The sequence below is a fragment of the Vidua chalybeata genome, chromosome 6 (genome assembly GCF_026979565.1).
Source record: "Vidua chalybeata isolate OUT-0048 chromosome 6, bVidCha1 merged haplotype, whole genome shotgun sequence".
Lineage (NCBI taxonomy): Eukaryota > Metazoa > Chordata > Aves > Passeriformes > Viduidae > Vidua > Vidua chalybeata.
Genome location: NC_071535.1, coordinates 18380428 through 18402966, shown reverse-complemented (window position 1 = coordinate 18402966; position 22539 = coordinate 18380428). Strand labels below are relative to the sequence as shown.

Genomic DNA, 22539 nt, shown 5'->3' with positions numbered 1-22539 from the left:
CTGAAATAACGAAAATAAATACCGAAAATAACTACTAAAACTCTATTCTGGAAGTCCAAAGTGGCATCCCTGCTGGCATGCCTCCTTACTTCTCCAAGAGTCAAAAACTCTTTAATTTTATAATTGCTGTGCCTAAGACAGCCTCCAGTTACCATTTCCTTCCTAGCAGCTGGAACAAAGCTGTGTCTTGGGTCTAGTATGCGAATAATGTTGATAACACGCTGCTGTTTTAGTTGTTGCTGTGCAATGTTTATCCTAAGACAAGGACTTTTCAGTTACCCAGCAAGCTTGTGCCAGCAAGCACAAGAAGTTCAAGCATTTATTTCCAATATTAAACTGTTCTTATCGGCATCCATGTGGTTTACCTTTTTCCAGTTCTCCTCCCCACTGAGGGCAGCAGGGCAGGGCATCAGGGTGAGTGGTATTTAGCTGCCAGCTGGAGTTAAACCACAAATCCTATCTGGCACTCAGTGTGAGATTCTTAAAGGGTGAGCCAGTTCTACTGATCACTCCTTGGCTCTCTAGTCACCAAATGAGTGTATGGATGGGAAGCAGGGAGACTTAGATGGTGCTCCTTGTGGGAGAGATTGGCACCTTTTGTTCTTCCACCCTCAACAACCCCACAACAGAAGGGCCCTCCGAGACAAGGGCAAGGTAGACAGCTGCTCAATTTCCTCCATCTCCAAGGCAGCTGTACTGAAAGCCTACCAGCACCTTTTTGGGTCTTTGAATTACCCCCTCCTGAGACAGTCTATGCCAAGGATGTACAGAGGCCCTGGGCAAGTCACAATGGGGTGCCTTTGCCACTCATCCCCAGTGAGGCTGACTTCAGTCTCCAATGCAGTCAGCTTTAAGGAATCCACTGACATGTCAGACTCACAGGAGTATAAGGCTGTCATAGATCTGGTGCATGATGTACCTTAATGCTATCAAACCATAAAGGGGCAAAATACATTTGTATTTCTGGAGTGACTTCATTTCTTCATTTTATGTTTTAATGAAGTATGGTGTGTATTAAAGAATAATATCTGCTGAATGTATTTAATCTCAAATTGTTACTTAAATTTATTAAGTCCTTATAAGTTTCTTTTATAATCTGTCATCTAAATGATAATTCATATGTTCCCTTTATGCCTCTTGAGTTTTAAATAATGGACATTCAATGAGCAGTCTGTTATAGAGAAAGGCAGCAGAATTTTCTGGTTAACCTTGTCATGTGAGCAGCTGAACACGATGTTGAAGGGCTTAAAAGACTGCATGCAAACTTTGTTTAACCTCTCTAAATGTCTTTCACCAAATCCAAAGAATTAAAAGACTCAAAAACTATTTTTTGTCATCTAGTTCCCAAATTCCTGACAAACTGAGCCTGTTATCTTCAGGAAATTTCCTTTGTGCTTTTAATAGCGAGTTTTATTTAAAGCCCCGATAACTTCATAAGAGATGTGACACTACGCAAAATGTGCTGTACCTCAAATAAAGGAAGTCATTTCATCACAATACATTTCAAGTTTCCTGTAAATTGCTAGGCATGTTAGCAAGCTTACTTTTTTTTTTAGTGTACCTCAGTTTTGATGGAATGTCCCCTAAATCAACTGTTAAGGAACAGAAACAAATAAATGGAACTCAGTTTAAGACTAATTTGAAAATATTTTCTTCACATTCTTACTGTCTGAACCAAAGCACACCAACACGCCTTAGCATTCCTTTATATATCATTACAATGTATTTTCTTGTCCTTTCTAAAACCAGACAGTATTGTGTTTCAGCTATTTAGTACTCAAAGAATATCTCTGAATTCACTCCCATTTCCAGAAAACGCCTGCTGCTCATTGGCATTTCTATCTCTAATATAAATTGACAATCAAATTAAAAAAAAAATACTTTAAATCATTTTAATAAGTTTGAACAAGATATTTTTAATCTAAGGTCTTCTACACTGAAGGGGATTGCTTAAGCCTCGAAGCTGAGCATTCAAGCTCAGTGGAGCTGGAGTTTACAGTCTCAAGGCTTATTTCAAATAATATTTGTATTTCCAAATCAAACAAAACAAAACTATGAGAGAATATATCTTTCTCAGCATTTCCAAATATAAAAAAACTTTTCCAACTTTTCTGCTTGTCTGTGTATATGCCAGGGTGTGGGAGTGAAGTTTCAAAATCAAGTCTAAGTCAGTGGTCTGTCTTCTGCATAGAGATTTAAACCAGGCTGAAAAACTGTCTCTTTCAATAGCATTCAGATAGAAAGCTCCAAGGTCTGGCCAGAAGTGCAAACATTGAAAGTGTTGCTTTTATAAAAGTACTTATTTCTGAAATAAATTTTAATTTGAGTAGGTGATGAAGTATCACTTCCATAAGCTGCCATCATCATACAGTGAAATGATACGATTTTATTTACTATTCAGATTTATGGGAAATGTTTTAAATAATCTTCTAACACCTGACTTCAGAATTCTCCTTATGTATTGATTTAATGGTGAGACCTGAACACTGATGCTAAGGACTATGACTGTGTCTATGAAGAGCATAGTATCTGTAATACCTGGATAGATCAGACAACTTCTGCAATGTTAACCAGTCTCTGCTTCCAGATATAGAAGAAAGCTTCTCTATAATATAAGAAGGATTAAAGATGTTCTCAGTGTCACTGAATTATGCAAACAGGACTTTGTGTGATCTCTCAGCAGTTAGTCATACACAGCCCACCCAAACTTAAGCATAAGGGTTTTTTCCTCATGTTCTGAGTTACAACAGTGAAATTAATCTAATCTATTTTAAAAAAGCAAATAATTGTTCTTATGAGGTTTATGATTATAATTTTTCCACTTTTAAAATGGATTAGAAATAGAAACTTTCTGGATAATGCTGGCAATTAAAAATATGAGGTACAGTTTTGAATATTCCTGTCACTGGGGGTTTGGTCAATTTCTTCAAAGAAGAGAGAACAAATTTAAAATTCAACCCTCTTATAATGGTCATGTTCCTTAAATTGTTTATGTTTACAAGACTAAAAATAGGAAATACATCATTTCCATTTCTTAGCTATTGCATTCTTATTGCAGATCTACATTATTATTAATAATTTTTAAATTAACATAATTTATAAATTTAGATAGTACTTCTTTTCCAGTAAAGCACTGAAGTATCCTGTGTACTGAATAAATGAAAAAGGAAAAACAAAATGTATGAGTCATTAAGTAAAATGTGCTACTGTCAGTACAAAAGCAAGAGGAAAAACCATGCAGTAAGAGCAATAGGAGTAACTGAAGATGGGAAAATTGTTTTAAATAGGTTAAAAATGATTTGCAATTACCCTGAAAATCACAGTGAACAAAATCTGAATCTTTTTGCATTTTAAGGGTTTCTGTACTAACTTCATTCCTTTCAGCCACTGTTTTCAATTTTCACCTGCCACGAATTCTTTATTCTGGAGAGGATCTGAAATTAAACTACAAAAGACTGCATTCTTATACAGCACTTTGAATTCAATTGCCTAAAAGTATTTCAACAAGGCACCCACTGTCATTACTCCTTCCTTAGGAAAGAGAGACTTTCAGCTCTAGAAAAGAGCCACATTTCCTAAGGATTCCATCGCACCATTATTTGGTAAAGGGACATACAGGATGAAAAAAAGTTTTGCAGTTTTCTGTGCCCATGGAAACAGTCTTTTTCCATCCCTGAGTTTCACCTATAACAGATTAGAAATCCTAAGGAAGAAAATGTTGAAAATGCACTTTTAAAAGATCATCTCACCAAATAAATTGCTTAGGCGATTCTGTTAATTTATTGTGAGTTCAGAGATTCAGAAAGGAGCTGTTTTAATTTTCTCTCAAATAAATCAACATTTTCAAGTGCTCCTTGCAGATGCATTTATGTCAGCTAATAACAGATAACCTTTCTGGTATACAATATGATAAAATGAAAGTAAATTTACATGCATAACTTTATCTCAGTAGGGATTTATGTGCTTTGTTTCCTTTGGATTTTTCTGTCACAGCAATAAAGTTACCATAATTCTGTTTGGAGTAGAAAACATGAAATTACTGGTAAGGAATTTTCCTCTTCTTTTCATTTTTATAATTAAAATTAAGAGTAAACACACAGTTTCATGTAACTTGATAGATGACAAAAATTTCATTACCCCTTTCAGTAGTTTAAAAACCTTCTTTTACTTGAAATGAAAATATAGCAGAGGGGCCAAATGATTTTGAAAATATGTAAAAATAGCAGATATATTCATAGCTATTAAGATGTATATAAGACAAAACTTGCCAATATCTTTATTAGAAAAAAATTAACAAGATGATTTTGTGTGTGCCTTCAATGTCATGAAGGAACATTTGCTGTCTTTTTAAGGTAGATAACCTGCTGTGAATAATTTATCTTTCTGCAATAAAAATAAAAACCTTAACACATACACACACACTGTCTGATATGATGAGAAAAAAGGACCAGAATGCCTTGTAAAATTATGTGGTGCGGGTGTGCAGAATAGTTGGCAACTTTAAACCTAAAAACAGCTTCTAACTTCAGCAGCATTAAATTACCTCTCAAAGTGTGACACTTTGCAAACTAAAAAGCTTAACTCTTAATAACATAGCATGTTGGTTGCTTTATACTTAACTAGCATTTCCAGTCCATGACAGAGCAATACTTTGTGTGTGTGCCCTTGAAACACTCTGTCTTTGCAGTTATGTAGTATTAACATGTCTATGGCATCACATGAGTCCTATGAGTCCTACATCACAGAACAATTTGCTTTCAGTTGTTAAGAATCTGGACACAATAAAAGCTTTAAATTAACAGGCTGATCTGATAATTCAAATTTGAATCTGATGTTTTTCTTTACATGTACTGTGGCAGTTTAGGACCTTTGTAATTTAAATGAATTTCTGTAGTTTTCAATGATTTAGAGACTTTTAAAAACTGTTTCCCTTTTGTCCCTGGAAGCAACATTTGCCATTAGAATCCATGTATGCCTTTAGCTATGGACCCTGCAAATAACTGTGCATGTGAGTCTGTGGCAACACCAGCTGTGTAATTCTGCCCCAGCTACTCCTCTCCTCCATCCACCTTGACAGCTTTGTTTATAGGTGTCAGACAAAGATACAGAAATTGACAGCTTTTGGAAAAAAAAGAATGCAAATAAGCTTTTCACCAATGAAACAAGGGTTGAGCAACAATGATGGAAACTTAGAAGACCAAAATTAGCTTATTTCCATATAAATATTTATCAAAAGCATTTCTTAATTTTCCTATGGGAAGGTTTAGAAGTATTAATAAAACCAATTCCAGATCCTTTATCCTTATATATATATATGAACTTCATTTTTCAGATAATTTCTTCAGGAAGGTATTTCCAACCTGTTCAAACCTGTTTCCAAAAAACAGACACACAAAACCCCCATTATACATAATACCCATGAATGAACACTGACTATATAAGTATCCACCTTTGTCTACCTTTTTCTGCTTTAAGTATAGCAGGACTTTGTTTTCTACGTTTGCTCCTCTGTAGCATACTCAAATTAGATTCCTAAAAGTACAGTAATTTTTGCCTCTGTGAAAATATCTCCTTACTGTCAAAAAGTTTTCATTAGTTAACAGGTTTTAAATAGATCTTCTTAAAAGTTCCTGCAGAACTCTTAAAACTCCAGTAACCCAGGCAATGCAGCTGCAGTCTTGGAATTCTTTCTTGGACAGAAGACCATTAGTATCATCATTAACTCTTTTTAGGAAGAACAGTAAAATAATCAAAAATCAGTTAAATATCATGAACAGCACCCATCTCCTAATTTGACATAAAAACAGTAAAAAAAAAAAAATCTCTTCAACAGATGCCAATTTGTTATCATGGAAGTGTGAGAGGCTGATCATTCAGAGCAGTTTTATTTCTGAAACTGTTGTTGGAATCTGTTTATCAAAATTAGCACACATATATGGAATTTCCTCAACATCCTTTTTGCAGCTGTATTTTTCAGTACCATAAAACCCTGGAGAATAGGTCCTTAGCACTTTTTCATGAGCAGAAGTCCCTTCTTTCTCCCATAAAAAATTAAATTAACTTACACTTTATTGAAATTTTGCAAAAATTAAGTTGGAAAGAGGAAGAATGCAGCTTCTGCAACCCAGTCAGTGACTTGTGATTTCTGTCATGTTATCTGCAGCTTATCTATTAGGTAGCTATGACATCACCTATTTGCTTTTTTAACTAAAAACAGTCGCTATTGTCAGCAGGTCAGAGTTAAACAATTGTATTGCCATTGATATGAGAAGTAGAAAGAGAGGGCAAGACACAACTTAAGAAACTTACTGTTGGAAAAATCATCTGAGAAATAAAACTGAGATGCCTGAGATTTATTTCAAGTATGCACATCAACAATTCTCCTATGCAACAAATTCAATTTTCCTATGTTAAGAAACAACAGGAAATTCTACCATGCACAGCACCTAGACAACAAAAATGCACTTCATGGATGAAAAACAGAAGATACTGCACAGATCCATTGCTGTAAATTACTGATGTTCCTGCTGGGTTTGGAACATAGAGGATTTACTTGCTGATATGGTCAAGGAGCCTCTTAACCTCTGTGACACTCAGAAAATTGTATGGTGAATGCAATGTGTTCCTTCTGCCTCTTAATGCTTTTTTTAAGATTGCAAAGGCTGCAGTTGGAAAACCTGTTTTTTTCATATTGATTTAAACACTCTCCATTGGTGTTTATGGCTGCCTGCTGGTTTACAGCCATGTTACGCTGAAACTATTAGAGCAAGAGAAATAAAAAGCCTCTTTTTGTGTCATAGTTGTATTTTCAGTACTAGTACTCAGCTTTTTTTTTTGTTGGTTTTTTTTTGTTTGTTTGTTTTTGTTATTGAGAAATATTATTTACTTATTCATTTACTCACTCATGTCTCAGTTCATTTTTAATATATATTTATTTGGGGAGTGCTATATTTGGGAAAGCAGTTCTTTTCAGATGAGCTTGAATTACAATTGGCTTTTAAAATGTAAGTTCCAACCTGTCTGCATTCCTTTAGCATTGAAAATGAGGCTGAGTTTTCTATAGTCTTCCTTACATTGTTGCTGGTGGTCACTCCAAACTGGAACCAGGAGAGCAAGAAAGTTTCTGAATCTTCAAGAGAGTAGCGCTTTGTACCTGAAAGAGGTAAGTCCTTGGAAAAAGTGAAAACCTTAGGGTTTTCCCTATTTCAGGGTTACTACTGAAATATGAGTTGCTGATGTCCAAGTAAATGCCACATGACCACAGGTGATGAGCTCACATATCTTTTCCTACCTCTGGACTGGAAAAACAATCTCACTTCCATGCCACGTAAGACCAATAGTGGGATCACTAGGCAGGGATTTTCTTCTATTTCTCCTTTTACTTTGCTAAATGGAACTTTAGAATGGAAATAATTTGGGCCTATTAGAATGCTTTCAGACATACCAATGGAAAATAGTCCTGTGTCCATGAAAATGTTATGTTCTCATTTAAGAGACTTTTGTAAACTGCATATGTATGCCTACAGCTTATTTTGAAAGCACTCTTTCATGTAATCCACTAATCCACATCAAATGATCACTGTGTGTGAAACAACTTTTTTGGCCTCTTCAGTCAGAAATGGTAAGAAGTTTCAGAAGAAAAATAATATCTTGGGGCTTCATATTCTTCTAGAAGTTAAGTCTGTCGTCACCTGAAAGCACTCTCTGTGCTGCAAGTAACACAAACACTGCTGTCCTTACAGTGGTGATTTGAAATTATTCCATGCTTTCCCTAAAAATATAAATACTATTGATTATTGTTGTAAAATACATTTAATCAGTAATTTAAAATTTAATCAAATTCCCCAGTTTTCTGAAAACTCTCAAAATTTGGTCCCTTTCTTGGGATTTGTTTTAAGCATAAACAGTGTAGTGTAGACTAGATGTTTATCCAAGAACTGGAATAGGATGCCTTATGCTCCTTCTAAATAAAATTAAAAACAACAACAACAAAACCACAAACAAACAAACCCCCAAAAACTGTTCTCAAGGAGATCTGCAATTAAAATATTGTTGATTCAAAAAATTTGCTGAATCAGGTTGGAAGCGGCACATGAAATCTGAACCTTTTCAGCTCTACCCATTATTAATGTAAAATGAAAAATGCAATCAGGTGGTGGTGACAAAATATAGCTATGGATGAAAGGTAAGCTACTCATCGTCACTGGGCTCATTTGTGTTGTTTAGACTCCTGGGCATGCACTGATGAGAAGATGCTTTGCCCTGGAGCATGAATAAAAATGGTGTTTCCAGAAACTGAAAGCAATGCATTCAGATTTCTGAAGCATGATTACACCTTAACCATTGACTCAGATGAGGTGAAGTTTCTTCTCAGCTTCCCCCCTAGTTGTACAGAATGACAGACAATGTGTACAGTGATCACAGGGCGGGCAATCCAGGCAATTTCCAACATGACAAGGCTAAGTTAGCAGAAAATGTTTCATCTTGTTGGTAGGACAGGTTGGCCAAAGTGCAAGTGAATTCCTTGCCCCTAGAGATACTTAAAACTAGATATCCTGAATAATATCACCTGCTTGATAATGGTCTGACTAAGGCAATCCAACTAGATAACCTTTAGATATCCTTTTTCCAAATTAAACTGTTCTGCAATTTTACAACTATTACAGTCTACTCCTCAAAATGATGGCATTGTAACAGATACACACAAACTTTCTAGCATTTTCATCTCTTTCTGGCATTATCTCCATCCTCTTTCTGCTCTTTGGGTCCTAAAAGGGGGGTACCAGTATTTGACAAGAAGAATCAGCATGGGGTTAAGGTAGGACATCAAGTTCTTTTATGGGAGAAACATTGAAGCTGATGATTCCTTCTCACTCTTGGTCTGCCTAGGGAACTTTGGTATGTTCCTTAACGCTGTGCTTGTCTGCTTATTTCTCAGTGGTTAGCACTTAGGTGTATTCAAATTTATTTTGTAATGTAAGATTCACATATGTGTAATACTTGTTCTTTGTTCTCTTTTATCCCTTTTATCCCCAAGTTCCACTTGGCTCTCAACATGGAATTTCATTAATGACCACTTGTGATCTCAGTTAACAGACCTGGCACCTCTGGTATTGTTCCTTCCTTGCACCTTCCAGACCTCTGCAATTATCCTATACTTGAATTTTCAGGGAGTCTGTTACAATCCTCTGGTTTTCCTCAAAAGCCTTCAAGCTGTGGTTTCCTGATAGCATAACTAATGTTTTAGTAGCACACCTCATCACATATACATTTTTGTTCCAGGGTCACTGAATCATTCACTTTACAGTAAGAATGAACCCTTCAAAGAGATGTGTATCCACAGACACAGGTAGATACAATGTTCCAGTAATTTCTTGCAATAAATATTTACTAGTTACAAATGTATCTGTATTACCCAAATTATATATACAATTAATAAAGTCATGGTAAATCACAGCAACTTTTTTACCCCAGGAATGAACAAAGACTCAGTTTCTCTCTCTGAAGGAAATGCAGCTTTCTCCACTCTTACATGTGCTATGCACCTGGACTCACACAAAATGACAACACACAGCATTAGCTCGACCATCTATATTTTATGTTCTAGCAGTCTTTTCCTATCACACCTCTTCTCAGGTTGCTACCTCTTTAGCATCCATTCTGCTTCTCCCAAATCACCAATTTATGAAGTTTTTATAAGTACAGAAGTTTTGCATGTTTACAGAAGGATTCTGTCTGTGAATGCTTGTTTAAATTTTTAATGAATTTTCATTAAAAAACAAAATTAATGTGCTGACTCCTTTTAGGGTTCATTGTCTCCAGATGGTTGTCAGGAAGACTTACTTCTAGATCCAAGAATCTTAAGCAGAAAACTACAGACATATCTAGTTATTCCTAATATTTACTTTACCATAACTTAACCATCAAACACTGTCTAAAATTTCAGATCTCATGAAATGCAAGCAAATGGGGGGCATGTTGAAACTGTTCAAGAGATTTATATCCAAAATTCTCCTCAGAATAATTTTAAGATAAAAAAGTTAGATGGTACTCGTAGCAACCAAAAACATGCAAACTTTGTGAATTTTTTTACCAATTATTAGTTGCTCCGCTATAAATTCTCCATACTTTTTCAGAATTAGGTACATATATAGCTTTATGGGAAGCCATGTACAAGGCAGAGCTAGACAGACCTTAGCCTGCCATGGCCAGTTCAGCATGTGTATGCTAATGATTCCTACTCCTCTACCTGGATATTTGGTAGTCTAATATGTTGGAGTGAATAAATGAAAGTCTAGAAGATACTACTAGCACAAGAAGAATGAAGGACTTTAAACCATGTTTGGAACAAGCCACCAGCAGTACTGAGAGCGACTGATGGCACTGCACTTGAGAGGCAGCCTGTGACATGACATAATATGATTACTGAGGCTGTCAGATGGCTGTTTATAGCTTGATTAGGCAGAAACATATAACTAGATACAAATTAATGCAATGCACTGGGCTATACACACCATACCATCAGAACAGTACAACAGTGGCACTTTTCACGGAGTGGAAAGAAGATTTAAGGGATTTCGGGACTCCTGAATCTTCATGGCACTACTTGTAAATGTTTATGCTCCTGATTTTTACTTTAGGGTCTAACTGAATTATTCAGAGTAATTCTTATGGTAGAGACATTTGATTTTTAGTCAAAGCATAAACTTCTGTTATTGAAAAATGTGAATCCTATTTGGCATTTGAGATAGCATAATCCACAGTACATCTCTTTTTTCTTCTGAGTCCATGAATATAACATTCCTTGATTTTCAGACTCATTTTCTGACAGTATGTATTGTAAGTTATTCTCAGAGCTTCTCTTTAATTCAAACACTTCAAAAAGTTACAAATATTTGGGTTTTTTTAACTCTAATATCATGTTTCATAGATGTCCAGGGTCAAGACAGAAAAAGAAAAATTAAAGTATACCAGAGTGCAATTAGCTGTATTTTAGCCAGGGGATCCAAACCCTGCATCATCTGCCCTATCCCTCTCTTTGTACTTTTAGAAATCTCAGAGAACTTACAGAATTCAGTTTTACTTTTCATAGATAATATAGTTTACTGAAGGAAAGAGTTTTAATGACCCTCAAAAATACTGATCTCTGCTATACAATATTCTAAAAGTTTAACATAAAACAACTGGAGCACTTTTCTTGTGAACCCAGCTTCTGATTACTGATCTTGCAGAGATCCCACTTAGGTTAGAATAACTTACATGTCATGTTTATGCCAGAGATGATAATAATCTTGCCATTGAGAAAATTACTTACATTGTATGACTTGAAAAAATAGACACAGATGTATGCAACTCATTAGATCGGTGACCCCAATAACTTCCTGAAACTCATGCAATAAGTCTAATAAAATGTGCAAATCAAAAGGTGCGTCTCAGACATTCCCCTAATAAACTGAGATAAACTCACAGAATATCTGGGGCCAGAGAGAAAAGATTTTACTACTTTTGGTAATATTATTATTTTAATTATTTTACATAAATAAATGAAAACTATGTGCTTAACTATAAACATGTCCTAGAAGCTTTAGATGTTTATCTGTTCAAATAGGCAGCCAAAGTTCCTTGATGCACTGTCAGAAGGTTTCTGAATCAGCTGATAGCTCAGCCTGACTTGTAGCAGAAAGCAAAAATTATTCACAGAATCATAGATTCATTACATTTGCAAAACATTTGTAGGATCATCAGGTCCAACCTTTGGACTGCCAAGTCCACCATTAAACCATGTCCCTAAGCATCACATCTATGACCCTTCTAAATGCTTCCAGAGATCAGGACTCAAACACCTCCGTAGACAGTGGATTCCAATGCCTGAAAACGATTGTAGTGAAGAAATTTTTTCTAATATCCAAACTGAACTTTTCCCTGGGTAATCTGATACTGTTTTCCCATATTCCATCACTGGTTGCCTAGAAGAAGAGACTGAACTACACCTGTCTACAACCTCCTTTCAGGTAAATGTAGAGAGTGACAAGGTCCCACCAAGCCTCATTTTCTCCAGGCTAAACAACCCCTGCTCCCTCAGGCCTCATAAGAAGTGTGCTCCAGCCCCTTCACCAGGTTCACAGCCCTCTTCTGGACTCACTCCAGCTCTGCCTGAATGTCCTTCCTGAACTGAAGGGCCTAGAAGCATTTGATGTGTGATCTCACCAGTGCCAAGTACAGAGGAACAATCACTGCCCTGATCCTGGTGGCCACACTGTTGCTGATACCAGCCAGAATGCCACTGGCTTCTTGGCCACCTGGGCACATTCTGACTCAGGTTCAGCTGCTGTTGTTCAGCTTGGAGAAGGGCAGACTCCTGAAAGACCTTTAGGCAGCCTTCTAGTACTTAAAGAGAGTATACAAGAGAGATGGAGGGAGACTTTTTCCAAGGGCAGGACAAGACTTCAAAGTGAAAGACAGTACATTTAGATTAGATGTTAGGAAGAAATTCTTTACTGTGAGAGTGGTGAGACACTGGAACAGGCTGTCCAGAGAAGTTGTAGATGCCCATCCCTGGAAGTCGAAGGCCAGGTTAGATAAGGATTTGAGCAACCTGATCTAATGGAAGGGGTTCCTGCCATTGCAAGGGGATTGGAACTGGATCATCTTTAAGATCCCTTCCAACTGAAGAAGAGAATCATTCTATGATTCTATTCACACATAGATGTAAAATATAAACCTTAAAGTATCTGTGGCTCGAAAAGTTGTACTGAAATTTCTGGGACATGCTGTGATTCTACATAGAGCCTAGAAACCTTCAGTAAAACAGGTTGAAGATTCACCTTCTTTGAACATAAAAGAGACATTATCACATGGCACACTAAAACACTTTATCTCTCCAAGCAAAACACAGAGATAGACAGACACTGAATGCAGAGGTTACCCAAATTAAGTACCAATTAAAGGCTCTTCAAGCTGCTAACAGAATGTACCTAAGAGAGATTCATGGCTTGAATCCCTGTAAATGTGTAAATCTTATCTGGCAGATAGTTCCAGCTTTGTTTAAGACTGAAAATGCTGCATAATCTGCAGGAGATAACCAATTGTTTCATTCAAAAGCAAAAAGGAAGAATACAAACAGTGCTGACACTAAGCCTATTCCACAGCAGTGGGTTTGAAGGTGGATTAGGAACATTCTCTCTGCTGCTAGGAGTCATCAATCAGCTCCCAGATTTCCCCACTGCAGCAGCCACCCTCCACTGCTCATACAACTGGGTATCCCTCTTCCCTTGCTTTGTGTGGCTCATATTTTCCTGCAGATTTTCCTCAGAGCCCTTCTCAATCTCACGTCCTCTCTCCCCGCTGTCCCTGTGTGGCTCAGGGCCGCGGCCGGAGCAGCTCCTGCGGGAGCCCCGCTGAGCAGCCCTGCGCGGAGCCCTGGGCCCCAGCCCGCGCTGCCCTGTGCGGCCGCTTCCAGAGGAGCTGTCCGTCCCAAGCAGCGCCGCCTGGGGACGGTCCCGCGGGGTCCCGGACCCTGTCTGGCTGTCTGTCTGTCTGTCTGCCCGGCGAGGACAGCCGCCAGTGTGGCAGCACACCGAGAGTTGCAGGTGCCCACGCTCACTCCGGAGCTGCCTCAGAGACAATGGCAGCCATGGCCTTCCAGGCCGCCTGCTGAGAGGTGCCCAGAGGAGAGAAAGGCATCTGCAGCCTATTTTTGTTGGCCAGGAAAGGGCCTGGACATCACCCATTCCCATGGCTACTCAGCATTACACATTCACTCACTGTTAATTTCTTCTAATGCAGCTCGCATTGGATTGAGGCTCGTGAACCGAGGCCCAGCCAGGCCTGCTCACACGATGCAACGTAACCTGCTGCTGGCTGAGAGAGCTGTTCCTAGGGAATGACGATATTCTGAGTTAGCCCCAGATAATCTGAACAGCGCTGAACTTGCCTGTGTAAGCTGCATGAAGAATTTCAAGCATCCTTTTTTCATTTTATCTGCATAATTCACTGCAGAAACAAATACCCAATTCCCTGCAAGAGGCAACAGTTTGTGCCAGCCACTAAGCGGAAGGAAAACATATTTTGTGTGAGTGAATGTTTTCACTCTGAAGTTTAGAAAGCTCTCTCTGAGCTTTTCCTATTGCTAGGGAAACCATCACACTCTGCCTCACATCATTAAAGCGTTTAACTTTGCCAAATCTTGATCCTGGTACAAATCAGACTGTGCTAGGAAAGGAAGAAAGCTAATAACAAAAATGAGGAAGCTAATTATAAAAACACTGTAATAAGATAAGAAGCAAATTAATGAGGAAAACAAGAAAACTATGTTGAAAAAAAAGATAAAATACCATAAAACTAATTTCAAATTGCACATATTTTTCTAGGAGTTGCCTGTTTTGTAACTCTGCATACTTTATTCATCTAAATACAGTCTAAATTTTCAACAGGTGTAGTTTAGCACAGCTTCAAATACTGCAATGAGTGTTAGGATTATAAGAATTATGGGATACCTGAACCACCTAGAGATTTCTTTTGAATCACTGTAGCACCAGAGCTACATTTAGAGACCACATCTGGTCTGGGATGGAGTTCTGCAGATGGGACTTTGGTTAATACATGTGATGCATTGGTGTTCATATACATATACAGATCCTGCACTGCCTTTAATATTCTTCTAAGAATATTTTATATTGTATACATTAAATTCAGTAAGTGTGAGCAAAATCAGAATTTTTTCTCTGTTAAAATATAATTTTGTTTTCTTTTGATGTCCTTTCTTACCCTACATCAATTCAGCCACTGGAAACTCTCTGTAATCTTAGCTTGACACCTGAATAGAATTAGAAAGTAGAAAATTAATGGGAGGACAAAAAATAACTAGTATATTACCAGCTGCTTCATTAGATAGCTAGTTATCAGTGTAAGCTCTGGTGCACAGGAAACCTCCTGCTGGTTTTTGGGCCTGCTGCTGATAGTACTAACTGACTTTGTCCCCTTCGTATGCCTCCTTAGAAATTTCCAACCTACAAATGCTGCTACTATCTGCTCGCCTCTGCAAGTGTATTTATAAGTACAAAAAAAGACACTTCCTTTTCTCATCATCTATAAAGAAGATGACCTTCACAGTTTTCTACTAGTGAACAAAAGGATGTGTGGCATCCATAGAAAAGAAGGAAAGTGGATTAACTGGAAAGCTTCTGAAAGGTCTCTTACCCTTATTATACAGGTTACAGCAAAGCAACTTTTTTGGTGTTTATGTAAGCCCTAAGATTAAAGTGAGACAACAGCAACAAACCCTTTTCTTGTTCATCTGTGATTAGATCATCTAATAGTGTGACAATGTTATCAATTATTATTTGCATTTCATTTAACTTGAAGTATGGGACCCAAACACTCTTGTTCTAAAAACAGCAAAAGCCAAGTCTTTCTAAAGAATATCATCTTTCTAAAGTGCTAGGAGCATGAAGCGTGGAGAAGGAAAACAGACATAAAGGTATATGAAATATCTTTCCTGTGACTGCAAAGGCATTTTAGTAGTTCAAATGTGGGTCTGTACCAGTTCTAAAAATAGGACGAGGAAGTAGGAGAAGGTCAGAAATCTATCTCTGAGTGTGAGAAAGTGTGGGAAGCAGAATAAGAACTCTAACCAGCCTTTTTCTCCCCATTCCCCTCTAGGACAACCTCATGAAAAATGCAACATTTATTATGAACCGCAGAAAAGGAATGGGTGGACAGGAGGTGAATGGGGCCAAAGTTTGCCTGCAGTTCACAGTCCACATACTGTGGCTGTCAGCTAAGTTCTCCATCTGACTACCCCTCTCTGTATATAATAATAATCCAAGTGAATTTATATGGAATAAATTCCTGTGGATGCACTTGAAGATCAAACTTGCTGAACAGAGAGCAGTGTCCTCAGTTAATACATTTGAAGATGTTGGAACAGCAATGTAAATGCACATAGGCTGTAGAAGGTTTAGAGGTCACTGCCTGTGGAGGAGACAGTGAGGTCACAGTGTCTATCAGCAGCTACAGATGGAATGTACGGATCTCAGGGTGTAAGGATTTGAGGCACAATGGAAGAGAATGGAACAATAGCGTTACACTCAAGATAGGTGGAATCTGGATTGCAGGGACTTGGGAATGAAAGTGAGTTGTGATGTGTTTGTGTTGGCAGTGGAGGGAGACATGAGAAAGGAGCATTACTCCCTAGGGAGACAAATTAACACAATTGTCAAATGTCTTTACAGAGTGTATTTTAGAATTTGGATCTTTCATTTTCTCTCATTGTGATCACAGTTGAAAACGCCCACATTATCTAGTTTACCATAAAGTTAAGGGGCTAATAAATCAGGCCAGACTGACCAAGAAGAGACTGTAATTAATTATCTCCTGGGAGAATTCTAAGATATTATGATGACTGCGGTATGTAATCATATGTGTGTTTGTATCACCTGAATTTAAAAATATTTTTTTTAATTGTTGCTTGCTGATATGGCACATATACTGTCATGCCCTGAAGGTATGGATACTCTTTAAACACTCAATACTAAGCAGTACCCAGAAGTAAATCTTCCAAATTGTGTGTGATTGAATGAAGACCTAAGCAAGACCACATACACAACTAGGTCAGCCCCTGTGGAATATTTAACTAAATGTTAACATACAGGACAAAATATTGACAGAATATCAAGATATTGTTAAAATCCCACACTTTCCTGACAATCAGAAATGCTGCTTGGCTTGATTTCTCATACATCCTGTGTGATTTTTCACTTTACCCTAACATGACACTTAGGATAATTGCAATGAGGCTGTTGCTAGATGCAGAACTAACTGATTGATCCATTGGCATATTTAGAGAGACACCAGACAAGCAGCAGCAGGTATTCTCTTTGCATGCATTTATACAGCCTTATAAACTCATTGATGATTGATTTGTATGTCTCATTGGCATATGGATCAATGATTATAAACTCAAAACAACTATTACTAATACCCAGCTTCTCTTATGAGATATTGTGATAAAAGGAGAGGCATATAACCCACATTTTGTGCTACTTTGACTTTGCACCATCTCTCCACACCTTATGTATCTATTAAGCCAACAGAAATAATTTCGTCCATAGACTATGAAGCTGTTAAGTACATAATACATAAATACTGGTGTTTGGTTCCTGATTCCACTTGATCAGTTGCAAAGAAAAAAACCTAGAGCTCATGTTTGCAAGGAAGAGGTCTATGTTTTTCTCTAATAAGATTTAAAAAATTCCATACAAGTTAGGATGTCCTTTGAGCACAACACAGTGTAGCTATATTAATTTTCTTTTGTTGTACCCTCAAGTGTAATCGTACAATGATATGCTTGTTCTTCTTTTACATTAGAGCTATTTGCTATGAATTTGTGTGCTCAAAAGTTTCATGTTCATAAGAGAGTGATATTCTCTCATTTTTTTAACATGAAATACTAATTTTAAGGGTGAAATTGCAAATGTTCCCTGATGAATAGAGCATTAATGAAATATGCAGGGTACCATGTACAAATGACTGTGACTCCAGTGCTATGTGCACACAGACAGCTTGGCCTAGATTCATTCTACTTAGCTGCTTTAATGTACATGACTAAATTAAGAGCATGATTGCTGTAGGCTGTCTGTGTTGCTATTGGAGAGAAATGAGCTGTTTCAGATGTTTCTTTAAAGCATATGAAATCTGAATCAGGCTCTGAATGTGCCTCTTCCCACTGAACAGAACCTCAGGCAACCAGATGTCCAATTTAGGACTGTCTAATGCTGTTATTCAATTTATGGTGGGAAGACCTTGGACCAAGGTTGTTACATATTATTTATATAGCACATAGAATCAGTCTTCTGATAGAAAGACAGAGTCACACCTCTGGAACTTGACAGCAAGAGTCTAAGATAAGTGGAAGGGAAAATAAGCCAGGTGGGAATGAATAGCCATACCTAGTTCAAAAATATATGACTGATGTCCCCTGGAGGAAAAATGAAACTGCATTATGTCACATCTTCTATGTGTTAGGAAAAAAGCAGAGATACGACAAGTGAGATGGTTTGGAATTTCAAAAGTGTACATACCTTTGTGCATCCTGCTCTGAGGATAACTAGATTTTTCTGGACAGCTTCATTGTGGTGCACATTATACTACATCAGAGTAATTCCCTGAAGAATCCTGCTTTTATGTTATTGTAAGTATCCTAAACCATGCATTTGAATAATATAGGAATTTGAAGAATTAGTTTTGTATCTATGGCACAGCACTTATTCTTTACCAGTTGGTGGGTGTTCTTTACCTGGTTTCCCATCTTCAGTGATCCTATTCAGCACATAGCTGGAAATAAGGAAATTTAAATCAAATTGCCAGGGATGAGGTTACAGTGAAAGAAAATAAAGTATGACCCATTTCTAGAAAGAGAAAGTTGCTTTACATGATAATAAACTTGAACCCAGTTCAAATTCCCATTTGACAGAATGGTGCCTATATATGTGTGTGTATGTGTGTGTATATATATATATGTATTACAAGAAAGTGCTACTGAGGTAATTCTTTAAAGATTTGGGCAATTTTAGATTCACATATGTGATTACATTGTTAGTTGTACAAAGGAATTTCTGCACCATTCCATATTATGTTAGGAGGCCTCCACATCATTGGGGTTTTTTATGGTTGTATGATATAATATATGTCTGGAATTTTTTTTCCAAGAGATTCTTTACTTACTTCATTTGAATGTCATTGGTATTTTTATGGCTCTTAAGCTCACCTTCAGATACTACTTAACTAGTTCTATTGGCAGATACATGAGGAAGAGGAATGCTAGTATTCAGTTGCTGTTAACTTTTCCTGATTTCCTGGATGCTTAATCTACAGTGGGTCCTGTTTCTCTGGGCAGAGTGCCCAAATGGTAAAACTTAAGTTTTACACATGTGGGAGAAGAATGGGAGTAGCCCATACACAAACATTTGCACATAAATATAGATATTTTTTGGCAGACCAGACACACACAGAGAGAATTTTTCCACATCAGCCCTTTTTATGCAGTTTTACATTTCATTAATTTCCAAAAATTTAATTAATACATGTACATTTATCAATAAAAGCTCTGCCTTTAAAACAGCCTGATATGTGTGAATTACTCATCTGCTCCAAGGGCTTCCTTGCACTTAAAACCTTTTTAAAAATATCTTTCCTTTTTCTAAATTTTGAGGAATATCCTGTGGCATCCTTCCAATATCCTTGATTTAACACCTGTCTGAAGGTTTTATCTCACAACATGATCCTATCTCTAGATAGGATTAATCTCTTCATATCAGTCAAGAGTATCTTGTGGAGCAGCCAGAAGGTGGCAACAATATAGTTCTTTTAGGAAGATGACAGGTAAAGGGGAAAGTGGTGACTAAACAGTTCACTTTCTGGTTCTGCACATAAACTCTTAGATCAGTAATCCAAGTTTGTGATTTACTGTCCCAGGAAATACTCCTGGTTGTGAACTCAATCAGTAAATTAAATATCTATACTGAATGATACCATGTATATAGAACTCCACTCTTGCAGTATTTGTCAATGTCCCAAGAGACTTCCAAGAAATATTGAAATATATATTAAAAATAAAAGGGAAAAAAAGGAAAAAAAAAAAAAAAAAAGAAAGTAGTGCAAGAGACATTATCCTGCAGAGTTCCTGGCATGATTTGCATCCATCTGAATCTCACTGAGAATCTAGTCACTACTCTTTTACATGTCACCAGTACATGGTTCACATTGCTGAATTGTCCTGCTTTTTGGGTTTTTTAACCCTTACCAAAGATAGGCAAAATGGGTTTGGAAACAAAAAAACAAACTATGGCTCTTGCTTCCTTAAAACCGAGAAGTCTCTTAGAGATGACTGGAAAGGTTCCAAAACTTACAGCTTATGGCACTGGTCTTTATTGCCCCAGGCTATCAAATCTACCCATGCTACCCTGGAATCCAGGTTGGATCTAATTAAGATACCTGATAATAGAAATCTGAAATCTTAAATCCAGGAAGTCCTTAAGCTGTTCACACATCAAGACCAAAAGAATCTTTTGAAGACATCATTTTGGCAAATGCAAAAATGTACATAAGTCTTATCAACTCCTAACAACCATGGGGTTTTTTTGGTTTTGTTTTTCTTTTTCTCCCTAAAATACTTAGGACACTTCAACAAGCACATATTAGTTTCTCAGTTATGGTTCAAATACTAGTTCAGCATGCTTTGGTTAAATCCTGAAGTTCTGAATCAATAGACCTTCAAGTTTTCAGTGCCAGTCACAGAAAACACCATTAATGGTGACAATGTCGATGAAAAAACCCCACATTCTTAAATTAATGTGTACTTGGGCATTAGTAAGTACTATAGTTAAGTTAAGCATGATAGTAAGGATGGTCAGAGGCCTGAAGGTCATGACATAGAAGGGAAGGCCAAGGGAATTGTCTTCATACAAACTTAACATTAGGGGAGGTCTTACTGACTTACTGACTACAGCTATACAATGGGAGACTGTGGAGAAGGCAAAGGCAAAGTTTTTTAGAAGTAAACAGTGATAACATGAGAAGCCATATACAGAAGTTACAAGAAGGAAAATTCTGAGTAGATATTAGGATTTCCTCCTCTCCCTCTTCAACCTTTGGAATAAGTCAAATCTCTTTCTTTGCAGATATTCAGAACTCAATTGGACAAGACCATGAGCAACCTCTGTTAATTGACACTGTTTTAGTATGAGGTGGACTGGATGTCTCTGGAAGTTCCTTCCATATGACATGATTCTGTAAGTTCTGGAGCAAATTATGAATGGTAAGTGCACAGACTTTACATTGGAGAATAATATGTGTGGAAGGGATAACCATATAAATCCTACACTGTTTTCTTACCCCTTATTGAATATTTGTGTACCTTTAATAAGATTTTCTGCTTTTTATTACAGGCAACCTAGACTCCAAAGCCAGTAGCTATAATTCACACCAAAATCAATCTGTCAGTTTCATTTATTGAGAAAATACAGCAAACAAGAAATTGCAAAGTGTACAGTTTGTGAGACATAAGTATAGTGAAGTCGAGTTATCCAGCAGCTTCTATTCAAATCAGATATTTTAGCTATAACGCTTTGCTGTGCATTTTGCCACACATTTGACAATGCATAAGGTAGTTCCATCTCCTTTTGCCGTGCTGAATATTTTTTTTCTTAAATGTTGTATATGCATTCATGCATACATTTATAGACATATAGATGAACTTCCATCTCCAGATGCAAGATATTCTTCAGAATAGGTACAATACCTGACTACTATTCATGATAAGACTAACTATTTGGTTAAAATCCCAGCATACTGAATTTTGTGATTCATAATCATACCTATTCAAGCATGTTAGTGGCTTTAATGAAATTTAGCTCATATATAGGGCTTGTACTGTCAGTGGTACAGCTTTTCAAGTGATGAGATGTCAATAGCTGTCATATTCTTTTAAATTACATTTAGTCACTTGTGAGCTTATACTTCATATATGTCATTTTTCCTCCCTTGTGACCAGGGGAAAGATTGTCTGATGGTGCCAGAGCTAATTCTGCCAAGGTTTACATCAGAGTAAAATTTCTGTGCCACCAAACTAATTCTGAATGAGTTTAATTGCTGGAATATCATCAGAAGGATAGGCGGTCTATGCTGGACGGGTAGTTTTAGCTTCCAAATTCAAAGACAAGCTAATATTTATTTCCCAGTCAGAGTCAAACAATATTTTGTCTTGGTTGTTTAGAGAATCAGCAGTATAATTCACATTTTCCTTTGCGTCCCTATACAGTGCCTTCTATCACTCAAATTTACTTGTAGAGCAGGAACATGAGACAAAATGAGATCTAAACTCATCTAAATGAGATCTTTATGGGTTTTTTAGAGTTCAAATGCCTATTCTTTGCTCTTAAATCACTTAGCTCCTTCTCTGAACTCCAAAGTAGTTAAAAAACTCCAAACCTGCAAAACACCCAAACCCAAAAACTCAACCCTTGAACTTGTTTTTATAACATAAAGTAGAAGATTCTGCCAAAAATTACATACTCTCATTAGGGATTTCTCCTTATTTAGATCATAACAATAATTTCAGACAAACTTTCTTCAAGTATGGAAAAAGTTAAAATAGCTTTTAAAACAGGACAGTGTTGAAGCCACAAAGGGAGGGTTCATATTAATCTCTTTGTCTGGCTATTTTTTTCTTCATATTTTGGCTGGACAGAATCTTCCAGATCTGTAAATCATTACAGGACTTTTTTATATCATATTAGCCACATCAAATGCTATGATAACACAAATGGCAAGGCTTTTAAGATACTAATGCAGGAGTAACATGGCCCAAAGGGCCATAAATAAATTTAGTCAGTGCCAAAAATGAATACAGGTCTGGGGAAAAAAAGTCTTTCTTTTGGAATTTCAGGTTTCCTTCCTGCTTAGAGCATTATTATTCTTGGCTGAGTATTTATGACTATTCTGCTGTATGTTGATGGATATATTGATGTACATGCATCTGAA

At 37.0% G+C, this 22539-nt stretch overlaps 1 long non-coding RNA gene across 2 annotated transcripts; it reads left to right on the top strand.

The window, feature by feature from the left end:
* Positions 1 to 16055: 16055 nt before the first annotated feature.
* On the top strand, positions 16056 to 21019 carry LOC128789831 (uncharacterized). 2 transcript variants are annotated; one of them, XR_008431538.1, is made up of 4 exons: positions 16061 to 16131; positions 18025 to 18190; positions 20679 to 20815; positions 20946 to 21019. It is a non-coding gene; the product is annotated as an uncharacterized LOC128789831 (long non-coding RNA). The 2 variants fall into 2 exon arrangements; XR_008431539.1 differs by lacking the exon at positions 18025 to 18190 and having other exon boundaries at positions 16056 to 16131.
* The last annotated feature ends 1520 nt before the right edge of the window (positions 21020 to 22539 follow it).